Source organism: Otolemur garnettii, unplaced genomic scaffold (genome assembly GCF_000181295.1).
Source record: "Otolemur garnettii isolate 467f Iridium unplaced genomic scaffold, OtoGar3 scaffold00004, whole genome shotgun sequence".
Lineage (NCBI taxonomy): Eukaryota > Metazoa > Chordata > Mammalia > Primates > Galagidae > Otolemur > Otolemur garnettii.
The window spans coordinates 20421192-20441849 of NW_003852399.1; positions in this window are offsets into that span (position 1 = coordinate 20421192).

Here is a 20658-nt window from a genome sequence, read left to right on the forward strand (position 1 = left end):
CCAGTTGATGGAAGTATTTCAGATTGCATGTGAAAACCCCACACTGTACCCTAGAAGTGCATTAATGTACATAGTTACCGTTCAATAAAAAAAAAAAAAAAGAAAAAAAAAAAGAGTTGGGAGACCTGTTCTCTTGTCCTGGTTTCATCACTGACTGCTTGATCTAAACTCAGTCGTTTAGATTAAGATAGCCTCAGTTTTCCTTTGTGGAGTGAAGGCAGGAGTCAGTGTTGCTCATCATCAGGGCACAGTGGAATCTCCAGGGGGCTTTAAAAAATATTGATGTGCAGAGTCCATCCCTAGAGATCCTGATTTAATGGGTCTATGGTGTGTCCTGGGCACCAGGATGATTTAAAGCTCCCCAGATTCTAACGTGCAGCTAAGCTTGAGAACGCTTTATTAGGGTTTGCTTTGGAAAACAGCAGTATGATTTAAGCAGTGAGGGAAGTCACCCCCCAATGCACATACTCATATGTCCACCACAAACCTGTCATGCGGCATGACATTGAATCCTTGGAGATTCATCCCGTTGAGTTTTGAAGGCTCTTCGTTAACCTATTAAAATTCATATACCCCTGGTAGATGTGACACCTTGAACTTATAAGTATATCTTACCTAGAATCAGAAAAACTAATTTGGAAAGAATTTCTGAGGCCACAAGTTCAAACTGGCAAGTATTTTTATTGTGATTTTTTTTTTAGATAAGGAACCTGAAACACAGGGATGTCTTTCTGCAGTCTCAGGCTTTTCTATAAGCATTCATTTTAGGGTGCATGCACAAGGTGGGGTGGGGGGGTGTAGATTTTAAATAATGTCATCTTTCTTTCATGACATTTAAAAAAATAAGAGATTTTGGACTGTACTTCTGTGACCATGCACTTTTAAAAGATCCATGTGCTTTTCCCCCAACCTATCTTAGAGTGTCAATCCTTTCTAGATAAGGGTCGCCATAAATGAGGCTTTAGCCTTTACTATGCCTCACTTATCTCCATAAGCATTTCCTGCCCTGTTTTATCACCCTGTGATGGCTTCCTATGATCTACCTTCTACTCTTTCTACCTTTCATCTTGATCCATTATGTTTCTTCTCTGCTGGCCAAAGAGACTCAGTCTTCACAGATTCAAAAGCAAAACAATCTCCTCTTTATATCAAAAGACACAGACAACTGTCAGGTAATGTACCTGTCTGTTCTCAAAGACATGTTTGGCATTTTGACAATCTGGGGATCATTCGGGGTCCTCCTCTCCTCGTGTGAAGGGAGCCAAGTTTATAAATTTGTGAAACATTTAAAAAAATTAGTCACTATGCTTTGGTTACTTTAATTGAAGGCCACTTTTTCTCTTTCCTCTAATCAGCATAGTCTTGTCTGAACCAACGTGTCTGATCCCAAGCCCAAGGTATTCTTATACCAGATGCTGGTGAACTGATGTCTGCAAAGGCATGGCCTCACCAGAGACTTCATTCCATAGAAGGGATTCCGAGGGCCTCACGCAAGCAAGAGGTTATGACCAATACATTTGTTACTCTTTGTGACCTAAATTAGAATTGGAATCACACACATCTTCTTGTCAAAATTCTATTGCTGGTTTATTTCTCCATGGGGGAAAATTCTGTACAAAAATACCTGCAAGCAGTTAAATAATTTTCGACATCTTCCTAAACCTGATGCTTCTCTCCCTTTAATATCTAATCTAAAAAAATCTAAATCTAAAATTCTTTACAAAATAACTGCAAGCAGTTAAGTAATTTTAGACATCCTCCTAAACCAGAAGCCTTTCTCCCTTTAATATCTAATTTAAAGTATAAAGATATAAGCAACATTTATTACAGATTGTTTATGTCAGACAGCTTATTTACATAAAGAATATTGCTGTAATATATTGAGTTGAAAAGTATTTGGTATATAATACATGGTTCAGCCTGAAAAAGAAGCAATCTTTCATTCACAAAGGCAACTGTCAATTCTAAACTACCAGCAAGGGTACAGGTGAGATTTACTAGGTGTAGAATAAAAATGTCTTAACACAATAACAAAGAAAATGACGTGAAGGTTATGTTGACCAGTTTGATGAAAGCATTTCAGATTGTCTGTAAAACTAGCACATTGTACCCCATGATTGCATTAGTGTACACAGCTATGATTTAATAAAAAAAAAGAATTAAATGAGAAATAAAAATGATACCTGTTCAGGAAGGAACAAGAATGCATTGCTTTCACTTGGAAAAGTTGTTCAAGTGGTCCAAGATGCTACTTTTTTAAAGTGTAATGTTTAAAAGGTCTCTGGAAGTTTGCTTAGGAATTCGGGGATTTATTCATAACTTAATGACTTTGAGTATCTATTTCAATTCTCTCCTCGTCATTTTAACACAAATGACATACAAAATCTTTTAATAAAATTTGTTTTATGAATCATACAGGGCTTGAAATTACAATAACCAGCATAGAGTGATGTAGTAAGTATGCCTGCATTCTAATCTTTACTCCATCACAAATTGTGTGAAAATTGGCAAAGTTACCTATTTAAGGAAGGACCTAAAGCACAGTGTCCTCACTGGTAAAATTCATGTGTGAGAAAAAGTACCTGCTAAAATTACAGCTACATAAGAGAAAGGAGTCCTTTTAAAACAAAGCATATTTATTCACGAGGGAGTTGTTACATAACTAATGATCCCTGTCCCTTAAGGATTTGGTCAAGTCTCATCTTCTGAGGAAGCACATCCCTCTGAATTTGCCAAAATCTGGAGCTTGCCATTCCTTCCTCATTCTTCAAAGTTGCAAACCAGTCGCAATTTAATATTTTCATAGTCACAGTATTTAACATTAGAGAAAGTTTATGAAGTCGTCTATTTCTACAGAGAAAGATGTGTTGTCTGTGCATTTGTGCACTTTTGATATGAGGGTTTTATATGTTTATTCGATACACTTCATAAATTTACTTAAATATAACAGATTTATTGATATCCACATATCTGATAGTTTTTAGTATATTCACAGAGTTGTGCAACTATCACCACAATAAATTTTAGAACATTTTTATTATCCCCAAAGAAATCCATACCATTGTCAATCATTCCTCACTTTGCATCAATCTTCCCATCTCTAGGCAACCATTGATGTGTCTATCTCAGTAGATTTCTCTATTCTTGACGTTTCATATACATGAAGTATGTATACACACACACATATATGTGTGTTTATATATACTGTGTGTGTGTATATATATATATGTATATATATACTGTGTTTGTCCATTCATCAGTTGATGAATATTTAGGTTGTTTCCACTTTGGGGTACCATGAATAATACTGCTATGGCTATTTGAGCAGAAGTTTTTGTAAGGATGTAGGTTTTCATTCTCTTAGGTGTATTTCTGGGAACAGAATTGCTGGATGACATGGTAACACTATGTTTAACCTTTTGAGAAAGTGAAAAACTTTGTTCATCATTTTACATTCCTACCAGCAATGAATAAGTGTTTTACTTTCCCCACAACCTCGTAATAACTTATCTGACCTTTTAAAATTAAATCCATCCTAGTGGCTGGATGGTTATAAAGCAGCATTTCATTTTGATTTCAAATGTGTCTTGTGTTCCCCTGATGGACGATGATATTGAGTTGAGCATCTTTTGATAATGTGTCTACTGGCTATCTGCATATCCCCTTTGGAGAATTGTCTATTCAATTACTTTGTGTATTTTTTGATTGTGTTATCTGTCTTTTATGACTTAGTTGTAAGAGTTATTTATACACATATAATCTAAATGCACATCACTTATCAATGAACAAATTATTGTATACTTTCTGGTACCCTTTTAAAAATCAAAATGTTTTAATTTTGGTGAAATCCAATTTATCTATTTTTTCTTTTGTTATCATTGCTTTTGATGTCCTATCTAAAACTGCTTTGCCTACCCCAAGTCACAAGTACTTACTCATATTTAATTCCTTTGATGATATTTTCACTACTTTTGAGCCATGTTTTCCATTGGGGGAAAATTTTCTGTACAAAAATAGCTGGAAACATTTAAATAATGTTTAAAAACTCTTTAAAATTAATTTAGAGCTTACCATAGACATATCAACTTATCAGAATCTCCCTCAGATTGATACTAACTTTATTCAAGTTAGATATAGAATTGTGATTCCTAAATAGTTTCTTCCTGCCTCACTTTTTGTGCTATTATTGCCATACATGTTATCTCTATATGTGTCAGAAAGCCAACAATGTACATTTCTCTTTATTTCCTTATGCTATTCTGTGTGATCTAAAGAAGCTGAGAAGAATAAAGGGCTACTTTGTATTTATATAGTTTGTCATATTAATTATCTTTTTTTTATATTAATTATCTTATTTACTCTTTCTTGATCTCTTGATTTCATTCCATGGTTTCAAAGTTACCATCTGGTGTTATTTTCTTAATCTAATAAAGCTTTATCCCCATTCACCTTCCTTGGGCTTTTATCATCAAATATATTACATTTTAATATATCATTGGCCCAGAACACAATTATATACATTTTTTTTTAAGTTAAAGAGTTGACAGTTTTATTTTCATGTGTCACAATACTAACGAAAACTGCACATTTTTTGGTACCTACTTCTTCCCTCCAGCAGTATTGCAGTAGTCACAGTTTACCTTGGTCATGTCACTCTGCAAGCCGTTTGCTACACTGTCCCATGACACCTGGAAATGACTAAATTTTGTTTTATGTGATTACTTTTCTGATCAATTGAAAGAAGAAGGGAGAAGAAATGTGCAGCGTATCCTATCTTTTATAATTACCTGCCAACATAATTGTTTTTGCTAGAGCTCCCTATTTTTTCACGTAAGTTCAGTAATCCAAACCAAATCTCAAAGTCTAGCCTCAAAAACTATTCTTTCAAAAACATCTGAGTTTAATTGGACTGGACTGTGAAGCAATTTCTGTCCCAGTCTGGTGTCTTTGCTTTTAGCTTGAAGAACTTCTTTTAGGCCAGTGGTTCTCAACCTTCCTAATGCCGTGACCCTTTAATACAGTTCCTCATGTTGTGGTGACCCCCAACCATAAAATTATTTTCGTTGCTACTAGCAATGAAATTTTATGATCACCATAACAGGAGGAACTGTATTAAAGGGTAGTAGTATTAGGAAGGTTGAGAACCACTGTTTTAGGCCTTTTCACAAGGCAAGTCTTATAGCTATAATTTTTCTAGATGTTGGTTACCTTGGAATGCCTTTATTTTGCTCTTCCATTTTAAAGATAGTTTTGATAGTACTAGGGGGCAGTTTCCACCCCCCATTCTCAGAAATTTTAATGTGTTCTCCTGCCTCTCATCGCCATTATTTTTAATGCGAAGTCACCTGTAATATTCTAGGTGATGAGCTGTTTTCCTCTTACAGCTTTTCAATTTTGTTTCTACCGTCTGTCCAGGTGCTGTCCTCTTTCCATTCATCCCACTGGGAATTCTTGGAGTTTCTTAAAGGTGTAGGTTAATATTGGGGGGCAAATTGGGGTAGTTTTCTTTTATTATTTTCTCTATACTTTCCTGTCCTTTTTATACTCCAACGACAAGCATGTTGACAAGCATTTTTGTGCCCCACATTTCTCTGAGGCTGTGTCCATTTTTATTCATTTTTTTCCTCTATGTTCTTCAGCTTACAAAATCTCTGCCAATTTATACTCAAGCTTCCGATTCTTTTTCTGCCAGTTCAAACTACTGTTAAGCCCTTCGAGTGAATTTTTCATTTTAGTTATTTTACTTTTCAACTCCAAAGATTATGTTAGTTCTTTTCATAATTTCTGACTCTTTATTAATATTCTTGATTCAATGAATCATTGTTACTTCATTTTATTTACTTCCCTAATCATAGTTTCCTTTAATTAATTCCTGTAATCTTTGAATACAGCAATATTTATAATAGCTGCTTTCAATTCTTGGAGTCACATCTGAGGTATGGACCTTCTCACAGTAATTCTGTTTTCTCTTTTCTTCCCATTCCTCTTCTCACCCTCATTAGTATGAGTCAGACTTTCCTGTTTCTTTGTATGTCTCATAATTGCTGGTCCAAAAAATGGAAATTTTAGGTAATACATTTTAACTCTGCGTATTGATCTACCCCCACCCTACGTTGCTGTGGTTGTTATTGTGTTTGTTTTGTAATTTGGGGTAAACTATTTTAGCAATATCTATATCCCTCACAGCATAAAGTATGTGATGTTGCTCCTAGAGGGCACAGTCTTGGCCACATACGTGGTCACTCTGCTATGACAGCAATTTTAGCAGGATCTCTGTCTTTTGCCCTCATCTGTATTAATCTATCTGCCTCATCTGGTATCACACCCAGATGTTAGCATCTACTAATGGGCTATGTGATCAGGCTTTTGTTTTCAACAATTCCCTGGAACATAGATTCCTTCACAGCCTAGTCCAATTAAACTCAGATGTCTTTGAAAGAATAGTTTTTGAAGTCAGACTTTGAGATTTGGTTTGGACCCAAACAGGATTCTTTTTAGTTATCTCTTTCTGATTCTTTCTCATAAACTAGCTGGCCTAGTTTAGAGGAGGAACTACCAGCCTTCTCTTTATTTCTTACTACCAAAATCTCCATGATTTTCAGGAGTGTTATTAGGCTTGAACATCCCCCTGTTTGTTCTAAACCCAGTTTCCTGGGGAGAGCTTCAGGACTTTTAGTTCTTGTGGCCTCCCTCCTACTCCATCTGGGAAAACCCATTGAACTCCTTCTACGGAGCTGAGTTTATAGTTCTGTTTTATGAGCTGCTGCACAGCAGGGGCAGGGACATCTTAGTCTTCTCAATTACTATCATCCAGAATAAAACTTCTGCATCACCAGTGATGTCAGGCAAGTTAAATCAAGGGACCAGCATTCTTGGCCGGCTGTTCCTGGAATAGAGACTCCACCCTATAAGAGAGAGGAATGGGTAGAGGAAATGCTCTGCCATCCCTTAGCTCACTCACCTAGAATAAAGCCTCTGCAGCATGGACCTCAGGAGCATGAGAAATGCTACAGTACTGTCTCATGCATGGAGATACTGTTGACCTCAACAGGGAGGGGGCTAGGAACCTTGAGTTCTTGATGTACTGACTCAGAGTGGAGCTTCCATCACATTGAACAAATTGATTTCTAGAAAACAATTTTAATTTATCTTTGTTTGTGCTACAATTAATGGGGTCAGAATTCTCCTTTTGTTTTCACCAGAAAACAGCATTTATGTTCATTTATGTTATGTTATTATTGCCAAGTTGGAAATGCTTCCATATTCTCAATACAAATTGTTTATTTATACATTCTGTGTATGAATACTCAGACTCTTCAGGCTTTTCTTACTCTTTTCATGAATGTTTACATTATATAATAAAGACAAGAGGGGTCAATATTTTGTTTTCTTTTGACTGAACACATTTTTTGATTATCTGTATTACATACAATTTGTATGTAACCAAATTTTTAAGAAGAGCATCCACTTGATATTTTTTTTGTTAAATCATAGCTGTGTACCTATAGAAGACTAAAACTGGATCCACACCTTTCGCCACTAACTAAAATAGACTCTCACTGGGTTAAAGATTTAAACTTAAGACACAAAACTATAAAAATACTAGAAGAAAGTGTAGGGAAAACTCTTGAAGAAATTAGCCTGGGTGAACATTTTATGAGGAGGACCCCCCAGGCAATTGAAGCAATATCAAAAATACACTACTGGGACTTCATCAAATTAAAAAGCTTATGCACAGCCAAGAACACAGTAAGTAAAGCAAGCAGACAGCCCTCAGAATGGGAGAAGATATTTGCTGGCCATTTGATTTTGAGATGAGATAAAAAGAGACCCAGAAAGACTGACCATAGATGTTATCTTTCTGAAAACCATCAGTCAGGCTAGGGCATGCTTATTGGTGAGTGGCTCCCTTGCAAGGTCTACAGCAGCACTGTCCCCACTAGGATGCAGGCCTCTCCTCAAGGAGCAGGAATAATCCATTCATGGGCATCTCATCAGTTCACTGTGTCTAGGAAATTCCCTCCCCAAGAGCTATGCTCAGGATTTCAATTCTAGGGAACTAAGCAGACAATCTTTTTCTCTTTTTTTTTAACCCCAATACTTGGGAGCTATGATACTCTATATTACAGGCGTCAACTTTTATTCAATCTTGGAGGCACATTTTTTAACCCACTTGATGCTGTTAGCTACAGATAGCTAACCAGGAAATGCAAATAAAACACTTTTCTCAATTATAATGAGAACACATAAGTTCATCTTAACTAAGATAACTCGCCTTATATGATAACTAATGCTTTCACTATTCCTCTTAGTAGGAGGACATCTACGTATGCTTTCTAAAATATGTTTTTTACTATCAATTAAGAATCTTAATTCTCACATCTTTCTCAGACACCATTTTCCACCAATAATGTGCCCTATACATGTCTCTGTTCCTTTACTTATAATACTATCCATATTTAGTTAAAGTCTCTGAATTTTCTAGACTCTGGCCTATAAGTAACTATGGGTGGCATGAATTTTCAGGAGAGTAAAAAAATATCAAGTCCAATTTCAAGGTGGCTGAGAGTTGAAAGCATGATAAGAAAATCTGTATGTTAACTCTAACTGATGTGATCAGCACCATCACCAAAGTATGCAGTCTTTAGAACACACTAGACCAGCTGTGTACACAGGGAACAACTGATGACTTGACTAGCACCCCCAGCCAAATTCAAACGAACAGGCAAATGAAAATGCAGGCACAGCCCTGCAAATTACCGAATTCATGTTGTCAATTTGAGATAGAACTAGTGACCCTTGTGATTTTACTCTTTCTTTAACATATCTGACAGGTAATAATTTTTAAAGAAAATATTAATCAAAATAAATAATAGTCCAGCTCATTTGGGAGAAGAATCAACTTCCATAACCGGTAATTTTGCTAATATGACATGAAATAATATGTAATCATTAGTTTAGTCGAGCAATGAGTTGAAATTATGTGCTAAACCTCCACCCCCTCTATTCTCCTTAAATATACACCAGGAGCTACAACAACTTGCAGACCTTTTTCTTCTGCCCTGAAAACAAAACTTTCTAACAGAAAACTCTGGAATCATATAACCTATATTTTATTGAGGGGGCAGAGGTGTCTTAAAAATGGAAATTCCAAGCTGGCATTTTCTTGATGCAGCTTGGGCTCACTTTTCAGATGTGACCTTATCCTGAACTCCTCTGAAACAGCACAGTCCACTGAATGTATTTGTGTGACCCTATCATTTTGCTGGAATTTGAAAATATATGTGTGTATATTTGTGCATGTGTGTGTGTGTGCCAGATATTAGACAAGAAATGATCCTCCAAAGCTTCAGGTATTTAAAACCTCTTCACATGAAAATATAAATGAATGTTGTTAGTAATTGAAAATACTCGTCATGCTATTATCTCTTCTTCTCTGGGTCCTCCCATAACAAACAATAACCTTGGAAGACCAAAGAGTTAAAAACAAAATAACTAATGTTAAATTCTCTGGAGTATATTGTTAGTTTACATCCACTTTGGGTAGGGAGAAGGGGGTCAATTGCCAGTTTGGTTTCAGGTAATTGTTATGGCCACAGTTACTAGAAGAAACAGAAATTCACAATGCAGTAGGTTTTGTTTTGTTTTTTAATCTCTCAGTGAATTCTACAAAACAGGCATTTTTGCAAAGGTCCCACCCAGTAGCACCACAATGCACTATGCTGTGCCAACACATTCTTACCAGAGTGGGATTCCCATGGCTCAGGGGAAAGAACAATAGAAGCTCCTTTGAACAAGAATGTGAACAAACAGGTCCTAACCTAGTGGAGAAAGTTTGATACCAACCTTTAAAAAGTTCAATGTCTTTATTAAAGTGGTTTCATAAGCTTTAATATGCATTCATACATTTTACTAGTGAGTGATGTTTTTAGGAAATAGTCCACAGATTTTGATTACAAATCCAGCTTTTGATAAATCTGAACAAAAGTAAAGAGAAAGCCTTCCAAAAGGAAAACATGTCCATGCTTTGTTATGAATAATCATACGCCTAATACAGAATACCATTTCACAAGCACGCTCAGCCCACATATCTTGCTCTATTGTGTTTTCCTGAACAAATCAACCCATTCAAGGACCATAAAACAAGAATTCATATAAAATATATGTAAGGAAGATACATTTCCCTTTTCAAACATTCATTCATCCATGATGAGGCTGTGAAAAGTGGGTTCAAATTAACAATAAAGAACAAGGGGTAACTGTATGGATATATGTGGTGGGAAGACCCATAAAAATAGTGGTGGGGTGAGACTGATGGAGACCCAGAGGCCAGACAGACTTCGAAGTTGTCCTTTGGGGGCTTATTTGAGTGGAAATAAAGGCAGGGAAATATACACAAATGCGCCAAACATTCATGGCAAACAGTTAGCAGACATTCCAGTCAGTGAGGACAGCGTGGTGCTGGGTATACTGGGGTTACAAGAGGAGAGGCTGGGCAGGGCAGGTGATGATGGTGACAAGGAAGGAGCTGCCAGACGCACACAGACCTGGAGCCATCAGAAGCTGGGACCCTTAGCTGCAGCAGTGGTCTGGGGGAGGTGTGTTCAGGAATATTTATTTCTGACACTGAAAACAGTGCCTGGTTCTGGAGAAGGTAGGCTGATGGGCAGGCTTCCAAAGCAAGGATTCAAGCACAAGTGACCTCTTGCTAACAAAAGCAAAAGACCCTAAAAGGATTCTCTGAAATAGGAAGGAGATCACTCTCCCTAGGCAATAAATTTCAGAAACAGCTCAAACTCAGAGTATGAGGAGTCCGTTTTCAAATTAACACAATTGTTCTGCCCTCATCCAAGTTCCACTCTACCAGCGTAACCCACTGTCACTGATAGAAAAGCATCTTATTGCACAAGTGTTTGGGGACAAATTAGGACAAAAAAATGGAATGCTGAAAATCAGTGAAATCAGTCCTCGGTCATTAAGAACTAAGTAAGGAGACCAGTACAGTGTGAGTGTAATGTCAGGAATGGGGTTGAGTTTGGGTTGATCTTGGTGCTGAGCTGTGAGCACCAGGTAGCCCAAGGACTGTGCAGTCAGGATGACCAGGGCTCAGTCCCCAGTCTGCCTCATGCCACAGGCATATGTTACATCAGTGACTCTCATTTTTCTACCACAGACCCCGACGACCTTGTGTTTACGGAAACTTCACAGCATATTAGTTGTACTTTAGCTCTTCAGTGATTCATAGCAGCCATCCCACTATGCCTCCATATCTGTCCCTTCCCAACCAGCTAGAAAATGGAGGGAAATGTCCCCACAATCTAAGTCTCTAGGGTTGGGGATCAGACAATGGATGCTGGGAAGGGAACAATAAAAACTGAAGAAGAAGAAGAAATTGGGAGTTGAGCGGGAAAGTATGGATCATAAACATGGCCCCTTGACAAGCTGAGGGAGGGAGACTAAGGAGGACTTGGGGACCAATGTGGCATAAACTTCAAAAAGGAACTGCTGGGTATGTGGCGGAGGCGTTTGTATCCAGCACACCTGCTGTGTTCTTCTCAGGCTCCTGGCCAATACTGCTACCTGTGACAAGGGTCTTCTTATCCTCTTTTCCTTGGCTTTCTGAAGAATGAACTACCATTTCAAACATTAAAATATATATATATATTTACAAATCAGAATAAATGTTAAGTAAGAAAAGTAGAGGATGAAATAAGAAAGTATCATAGAGGCCTGATTTAAGTTTGGGAGGGTAATTTCAGGAAATTGGAAAGAATAAGTAGAAGTTAAACATGTAAAAAGAAAGGAAGAGAAAGAATTTCTAGGGAGAGGAAACTGCAAAGTTCTATTTTAGCATTACCTGTGATAATCTAAAAAGTAATTTTCAACATCTATCTCTGTTATCCAGAAACTAGATGGCTTCACAACCAAATCTATGAATGATTTGATGCTTACAAATTAACAATAATAACACTTGGGTTCTTAAAGAATGAGACTGAATCAGCAATATAAAATAAGATATTAAAATAAATGATAATTACAAGGCAGACATGATGGCTCACAGCTATAATCCTAACACTCAGAGGCTGTGCAGGAAGATCCCTTGAGCTCAGGAGTTTGAGACTAGCTTGAACAAGAGCAAGACCTCTCTACTGAAAGTAGAAAAATTAGCCAGGTGTGATGGCAAGCACCCATATATAGTCCCAGCTACTCAGATGGGAGGCTGAGGCTGGAGGATTGCTTGAACCGAGGAGTTTGAAGTTGCAGACAGCACTCCAGCCTGGCCCAATTGAGACTCTATAAAGAAATCAAAGCAAAAAGAAAAGAAAAGAAATGAGAAAGGAATAGAAAAAAGAAAGGAAAAGAAAAGAAAGGAGAGGAAAGGAAAAGTCAAGATAAGAAAAGCAAAGAATAAATAGTAATTACATGGCTATAGTTATTTCCATTATAACCTAACATGCTTTATATCACTTTTTCTAAGTCCTAACAGAGAAAAAGGGGAGATAATAAATTAGAAATTTCAGAAATTTTCCAAATTATTTTTCCCCAGTTCACCAACCTACAACAGATATTTAAGGAACTGAGACCTTCTCATGTTCTTTCAGAAGAGTATTCGAAATATCCTCCAGACCAGCTCACCTAGGATTCTTGGGCTCTTCCATCTTTCCTTCTTTGCCTGTTCCCTGGCTAAATAGCCTAAAGAAGCCACTCTCCTGTGTCCTCATCTTCTTTTCTGTTGGCCAAAGCTGCAGTATCAGTCTTGACATAATTAAGTTCTTATATCAAGTGTTGTTACTGACTGAACTTAGAGTAGTAGCTCTGTCACTTATAGAAGCTCCTAGCACTGTTTCTTATCACTGAGAGGGTTGTTAAAAGCCTCTGGCCTCATTATTTCATAGAAGTGACCCTGAAAAAATACACTAGGTTTTACTCATTTCTTCAGAGCCCATCGCATGAGGATTTACTCGTGAGTCCTTTGGGACCCTGGGAGAGAGATACATCCAAATGATAAGCATAGTAAGTGTAAACAAGATGATGCCTTAAACATTATTATATGCTTTTCCTTTTGGCTTTCTGAAGACAAAATCTTTACCCCCATTTACCCAAAGCATCTATTAGCCTCTGGGACATTTGGATGTTATGAAGAGATTGGCAAAGAAATACTCAGCGTCTGAGATCAGAATAGACTATTGTTATAAGAGTAGGCATTGAAAGTTTATTTTCCTTTTATTTTATAAAAACTAAGCTCAAGTATTCCCTGTACCATAGGGGTCAATATTGTTCAGCTGAATGTAAAGAGAAGGTATAATTTGGAAGAAATTTTAAAATGTTCTACAGTTTTCAGAGCTTGGGAGGGAGAAAAAGAGAAAAATGGGAACATGAGAGAGATAGGTATTTTCTGATATCCTTTCTGAGGTGGAAAGAACATTCCAGAAATGTGAGGGAAACACTGAAGGCAGAGGTGAACTATGTTTTCTCTGCATTAAGACCTCTGAAACATCCCAGGGAGAGAGCTGGGAGATGGTCACAGCACCTGGGCACTTTTCAGCCAGGAGATAGAAGAGAGCCTTAAAGGCTAACTTTCTGGAAACACTTTGGTTTGGGTTTTAGAGCAACTGAGAGTCTGGCTGGGGAGCTGGTAATGCTGGTTTGATAAGACAACCTTGTACTGGGAATTACCAAGCAGTTTACAAGGCTGAAGTTTGACTGAGTTCAAGGTCAGTACACAGCAGAAGCCAATGCAAGGCTTGTTTTTCAGGGCAGATTGTTCCACCCTTAGCACGCTGAGAAAAACACTCAGAAATCTTGCCAACTGCAAATGGCAAGATGACTAGCAGCACCAGCCAAAGGAGGGACATTGTCCTGGAGCCAGTCACAACAGACAGCATGAGCTGGACACTGCTCTTCCAATTAACTAAGGTTATATGTGCCTCACGCCATTCTCCACACACTCAGACTAACGTAGGGCATTCGGTAGGGGAGGAGTGACAAGAGATGCTATCTGAATGGCTAGATATACATATTGTTTCAGAAAGAATGAATGCTAAAACAGCCCATTTCAATCAAAGTTAACAGTTAGGCCAAACATTTATTCTTATCATTATTGTTTGATGGATTTTGTTTTTATGAATTGTGTGAGCTCCCTAAGTTGAAAGATCATGCTTTTTCCAAGTTTGCATCTCTGTCAGTGCCTGACTATGACTCTGCCTCCAGAAGGAGTTTAAAACCCCCTACTGGGTGGGTAATGAATTAATAGATAACACTCTTTTTGACTTTTAATGGCTCACAAAATCCTGGAGAGCAGCACACTTAGCATTCTAAACTTTGCCCCCGTATTTCCACATTTCCCCAACTCAGTGCTCCAGAGATATAAATCATCTTGAGTAAGAAGCAACCACATCCATAGGACTGGATTTCAAAACTTGAAGATTTTTTTTTCTGTTTTCCAGTAATTTTTGTGTTGGGAGGAGGAAATCACATCTAGTTTGCGAATCCTGGCTATAAGAGGTTTTCAATCAACAGACAGAGGTTCACAGAGGTTGTTCCTTCCAAGAATAATCTCCCAGGGCTCCATTCAACAACAAATATTTCCCAACTTCCCCACGCAGGAGTCAGCATGAGGATGCACACACTAAGGAAATTGCCTCTGTGTCCAGCGGCTGACTTAGCAGGCCGAGAGCCAATGCGAAAAGAAGATGTGTCTCCGTTTGTTCTCCTCATACTTCTCCTTTCTGGGCAGGAGGCCATGGAGAGTTACAGAAAAGCCTGGGAAGAAAGGGTTAGAAACTCTGTCTTCCCCAGACCCGCTAATTATGAAGAACTACAGTATTTGCTTCATATCTGGACCATCTTGGTGCTGACCACTGCACATACAGCAAACTTGGACTTCTGCAATTCTCAGACTAAAAAGAGTCTGGGGACAGAGGCATCAGAGTCTTCACTCACTTTATTCCATTGTCAGGCTCTGTTTTCCAGTAAAACTAAAATAAAGATGACAGTCATTTATGACTCATTGCCTTTGTTAACCAGTAGAATCCTCAGGGACATTCTACTTCTGGTGTCACAGAAAGAACACGAAAATAACAACCAGTCTGATATCTTAATAATAATAATAATAATAAAAAGACCAAGAGAGCAGGAATCAAAGGACTTAGCTTAGATTATGGTGTAGATAAAGCCATTTGTTTTCTTTATAGCATTGGCCCAAATCTTTTCCTCTCAGGGTCTGAATTCCCACCCTTAATTAAAGGAGACCTTGGAATAGTGTTTGAAATTCTGTTCTCTAGAATTCACATTCAGAAGAATATATGCAAAGTAATTAAACAAAATTATTCCCTTAAGTTGTACTGGGTGGGCAAAGTTGATGTCAATTTGTTTAAAATTATAAAGGCAATAGAGTCGAGACGGTTTTTATATATTTTAGCAAAAGCTGTTCTATCCTTATCAATAATGGCTTGGCAAGCCCAGTGTGGTTTTACGGTTTTCTCAGGAATATCTATGTTTGCAACCTCCCACATATACACTCAGGTCAAACAAATACTAATATCTAACAGAAACTGATAACGAACATGACATGTGGAACCATTCCTTTTTTGATTACAGGTGATTATGTTCAGAAAAGAATGCAATAATTCCTTTAATGTTAACTTTACTTAAATCTCCATTTTTCACCCTTATCTCTTGCCAGAAGCACAATAATCATTCCAGTCCTGAGCTGTATAATAAATGTCTGGAATAGTTTAGAGCCTTGATCTTTTCCTTATACTAAGGTAGAGGACATGTGGGGTACTCCACTGTTCTGGGTCCAGTGTATGTAACTCTTCCTCATTCTCTACCAGTTAGTCACAACACTAGACTATCCTCTGAAAGGCAACGATGCAAATAACAATAAGATATTATTTTACCTTTGGCTTGATCTATTTTTCAACAGCCTAAAGAATCCAATTAAATTGTTCATTTGAAATAGGTTTTAAACACGTTTCATTGGAAAATAATGCAGAAAATGCATTTATATTTTAAATTTCTAAAACTCTTAACCAAAGTATTTGGAGTTTACAACTTGATGGTAACCCTCAAACAGAAATCAAGTGGATGGGGGATTTAGGAATCAAATGATCAAATTTTAAAATGTAACAAGGGAGGTGATGAAAGCATATTAAGAATGAAAAAAATAAAATGCTAACAGATGTGGAATACTGTACAAAGTCCAAACCCAAAAGGCATTGATGTAGAAAAGAACCAGGAAATGAAAACCAAAAAGGAGTTTCCTGAGGCTGTTTTAGTCTACACTCAAGTGGGCTAAGCTCAGTTAAATCTGCCTAGAAATTTGTATTTGCCTGCCCAACCTGGATGAATCATAAATAGGTCTTGAATGTATAGATGAGTGGTGGGTCCAGGAGGTAAAAATTGGAGGGGAAAAATAGTAGGGAGACATTCCCAGTGCAGGGACGCACACGCTGTATATATTACATTACACAATGTGCTCTTGGAAAAGCAAAAGCTGGCCTTCCAGAAACTTCTCTATGGTTAATAGTCATGCATAATCTATCAAGCAGGTGATTTCCTTGGAAATATCAACTGGGCTTATAGCTCCATCACCAGAGCTCTTACAAGGTCCTTCCTCACAAATAACACACTATTTATTGTTCTTCAAGAGTTTGTTATGACCTACAGGTATGATCTAGCCCCCAGCCTCATTCCCCAAACACAGTCTGGACACTCCGTTATACTATAGCTCTGATGGATTTTGGTCAGTCTTCAAAATAGAACAAGGTCTTTCATGCTCCTTACCTTTTCCTTCTGCCCAAAATGTCTTTCCCTTGGTTCTTTGCAGGTTTGAGTTGGTTTCATTCTTTAGATCTCAGCTTAAAGATAACTCTTCAAAGAAGAGTTTTCTTTGAAGAAGGGTGCTTCTATTTTAGATAGACAGGAACCCGTCTCCACCAATATCTATAACAGAACCTCACTACTGATCACTCCATTTGCTTACTTGCTATTGGTTTTCCTCACTGGAATGTTGCTGGACAGGGAAAGTTCTGTCTTGTTTATTATCACATCCCTGCCACTTAGTGCAGCTTCTAAAATGTGGTATGCTTTAGAATAAAGTTGTAAAATAAGTGAAGGAAAAGAAGAATGGAAAGGTTTTTATAGTGAAATGGAAAAATGGAAGAAAGATAATAGCCATCCTAACTGGGGTGGGATGCTATCTCATTTAGTTTGAATTTACACTTCCCTGCTCATTAGTAATATTATTTTTTCATATACCTATTGGACATTTGCCATTTGTATGTCTTCTTTTGAGAAATATATGTTCATATTCTTTGTTCACTTTTTTTTTTTTTTTTTTTACCATTTTTGGCCAGGGCTGGATTTGAACCTGCCACCTCTGGCATATGGGGCCAGCGCCCTACTCCTTTGAGCCACAGGCACCACCCCTTTGTCCACTTTTTAATGGGAATTTTTTTATGTTGAGTTGATTCAGTTCCTTGTATATTCTGGATATTAGTCCCTTGACAGATGAATATTTTGCAAATATTTCCTCACATTTAACAGGTGCTTTTATTCTGTTGATTGTTTCCTCTGCTGTGCAGAAGGGTTTTAGTTTAATACTGTCCTATTTGTCTATTTTTGTTTTCATTGTCTGACTTTTGGAGTCTTAGACATAAAACATTTGCCTAGACCTATGTCTTAGACTTCTCCTTATATTTTCATCTAGTAATTTTACAGTTTTGGATCAATGGCTGTTATCAAAAAGATAACAAATTACAGATGCTGGAGAGGATGCAGAGAAAAGGAAATTCTTATATACACATTGGTAGGAACATAAATTAGTGCAGTCATTATGGAAAACAGTATAAAGATTTCTCAAGAAACTAAAAATAGAACTACCATACAATCCAGCAATCCCACTAACTAGGTATTTATCAAAATAAAGGGAGTCAATATATCAAAGTGATACATTCACCCCCTTATTTATTGTAGCACTATTCACAATAGGAAATATATAGGATCAACATTAGTGTCTACTAACAGGTAAAAGGATAAAGAAAATGTGGTATACAATGTAACACTTCAGCCAAAAAAGAATGAAATCATGTCATTCGCAGCAACATGGATGGAACTGGAGATCATTATGTTAAAAGAAAAAGGACACAGAAATACGTATATTCCATTTACTCATTCCTATGTGAAAGCAAAAAAGTTGATCTCACAGAAGTATATAGTAGACTGATAATTACCAGAGACCATGAAAGATGTGGGCATTGGTGGGGGCAGGTCAAGAGAGGTGGTTAGTTGCAAGAGGTGCAAACATACAGTTAGATAAAAGAAATAACAATGTTTGATAAGAGAGTATGGTGACTATAGTAAACAACATATTGTATATTTCAAAATAGCTAGAAACATCAACGACACACAGAAATGATAAATGTTCATGATAATGAATATCCTAAATATTTTGTCTCCATCATTACACACTCCATACATGTAACAAAATATCACATGTACCCCATAAATATGTATAAGTATAATGTATCCATAAAAAAGATGCAAGGAAGAGAGAGGTACATGGGGATGATGAAGGAGAGGAGAGAGTTAGGATTAAGATAAGGGGTTATTTCCTGTGCATTACTTTTAAACTATTAAATCCCCCCAAAATCTATGCAGAAAAAATAAGGGTGTGCTTTCCTATATGCCTCGATCCTTTGGGGATGCAACTATGGGATTTGACCTTAGGAAGGTAAGGAAAATCAGAGGGGAATAGGAAAAACACCCCAAAACACAGAAGTCTTGAGATACTCCGTAGAAACTCAGTCTCTGGACATGGTCCTAGACCTTAGTCATTTGCCGTGTCTGTGAATTGAAAAATTCAGCACTACTAGAAGATTAAAGTACAAACACTTTAAATGTGTTAACTCAAACACATAGTAAAAATTGAAGAAAGAAAAAGAAAAAGCATATTCTAACTGTAGTATGAGATCTTTGGGAATGGCTTAAGATTAGAGACCCACACACAAGAATGTAAGATTGAGATTCAAAATAAGAATTCAGCTGAGAATAGCCCTGTGGTGATCTGTAGTAGGATCCCCTCAAAGACAAAGCACCTGCCATCACACTGTTGTTTGGTTGCAGAGTTCAAAGACCCTCAGTTAAGCTGCACTGATGCAATGTAGCACTGAGAGTGAATGTTTTCACTGCTACTGAGGATGGAGCAGCATTTTCCTGATGTCTATTAAGTGGAACTTGGACCGCCAAACATTAGCAACAAAGAGGGAATAGATGTCTGAAGCAGTTTCCCACAAGCACAGGGCTCTCATTCGTCCCAGCCAAGGGGTCTGAGTTGATCTGCCTTGAGCTGAAACCCTGCTGAGCAGACAGCTGCTGCTGGCCTGGAGCCCACTGTGGACCCGAGGAGACGAGTGCTCCCCAGCTCACTCAGGGCTTAAAATAAAGCTGAATCACCACTTTGGAGATACTGAATATGTCATCCTTGGGAAGACTGAGATCATTGTTTGTGATCTGCTCGGGTCAGACAGTAACAGAGGGCTTCAGAAGATATGTTAAACACACCACAAACGAATCACTTCTGTTTACCAATTTGAAATATTTTTACATTTACTACACAGAAGAGGGATGCATGGAGTTTTGAAAAATTGTTTTTGCTTCTCCACTGTTTTTGGAAAGTTGAGGATGACTTTTCAGACCTTGAAAAATACTTCTAAAATGATGCTTTCTAAAGAGTTGTCAGAGAGCTCCTAGACTGGGATTATGTGTGGTCCACAATATCTTAGGACATGAAGGCTTAAGGGACATTGTCAGGCAACCCTGAATTTCCTGCCCCAAGATGAGGGCAGAACTTCAAGAAATAGATTCAGCAGACACTTTCACTAATGAGTAGACAGGAAGTCTGTCAACTAGACAAAGGATGAGGCTGTCTATTTGAGAATACCCAAATAATATAATCACAACGGTTTCCTGGGATATAGCTCTCCAAAATTCATCTTCCTTTTTGAAGAAAGATTCTTAAACAAATATAATAACTCAGCAAATACAAAGACTATTATGTCATCAGAAACAATTTATGGAGCAGTAGGAGATTGTATGTGGCAATACATTAAACACTTCTCAAATACATAACCATCTGGGATTTTTTCATATGCAAATAATTTGTTTTGCATTAATCATTTCATGAACATCAGAGGAAAATGAATACCATATCAGTGGCATGGAAGCACTGGAAGATACTGAAACACCTTATGAATGTGTCTGAGAAACTAGATAATGATATGTGCTTTTTAACAGCCCAGTTATTTTGAAAATTTATAAACTACTTCTGTTTTTAATAGAGGCATCCAGATGACTTAGAATAGTCCATTCCTTTTCTCATTTTTATAATCATTCATTTCTGAAACATTTTTGGCACCTACTATGTGCCAGATATGGTGTGAGGTACTAAGTGTATAGAAATTAAAAAAGAGAGACAGATAATAAGATCCAGGCCCTCATACAACTGATTGTCAGAAGACAAATTTGCATAATTGATTATAAAATTATGTCTATGAAAAGTGCCTCCAAAAAGAAGTGGGACTTCCAGAGCTCATGACCCAGTGCCCTGATTTAGTGTGCTAGTGTCCTAATTTAGTGTATAGAGTCAAATAAGTC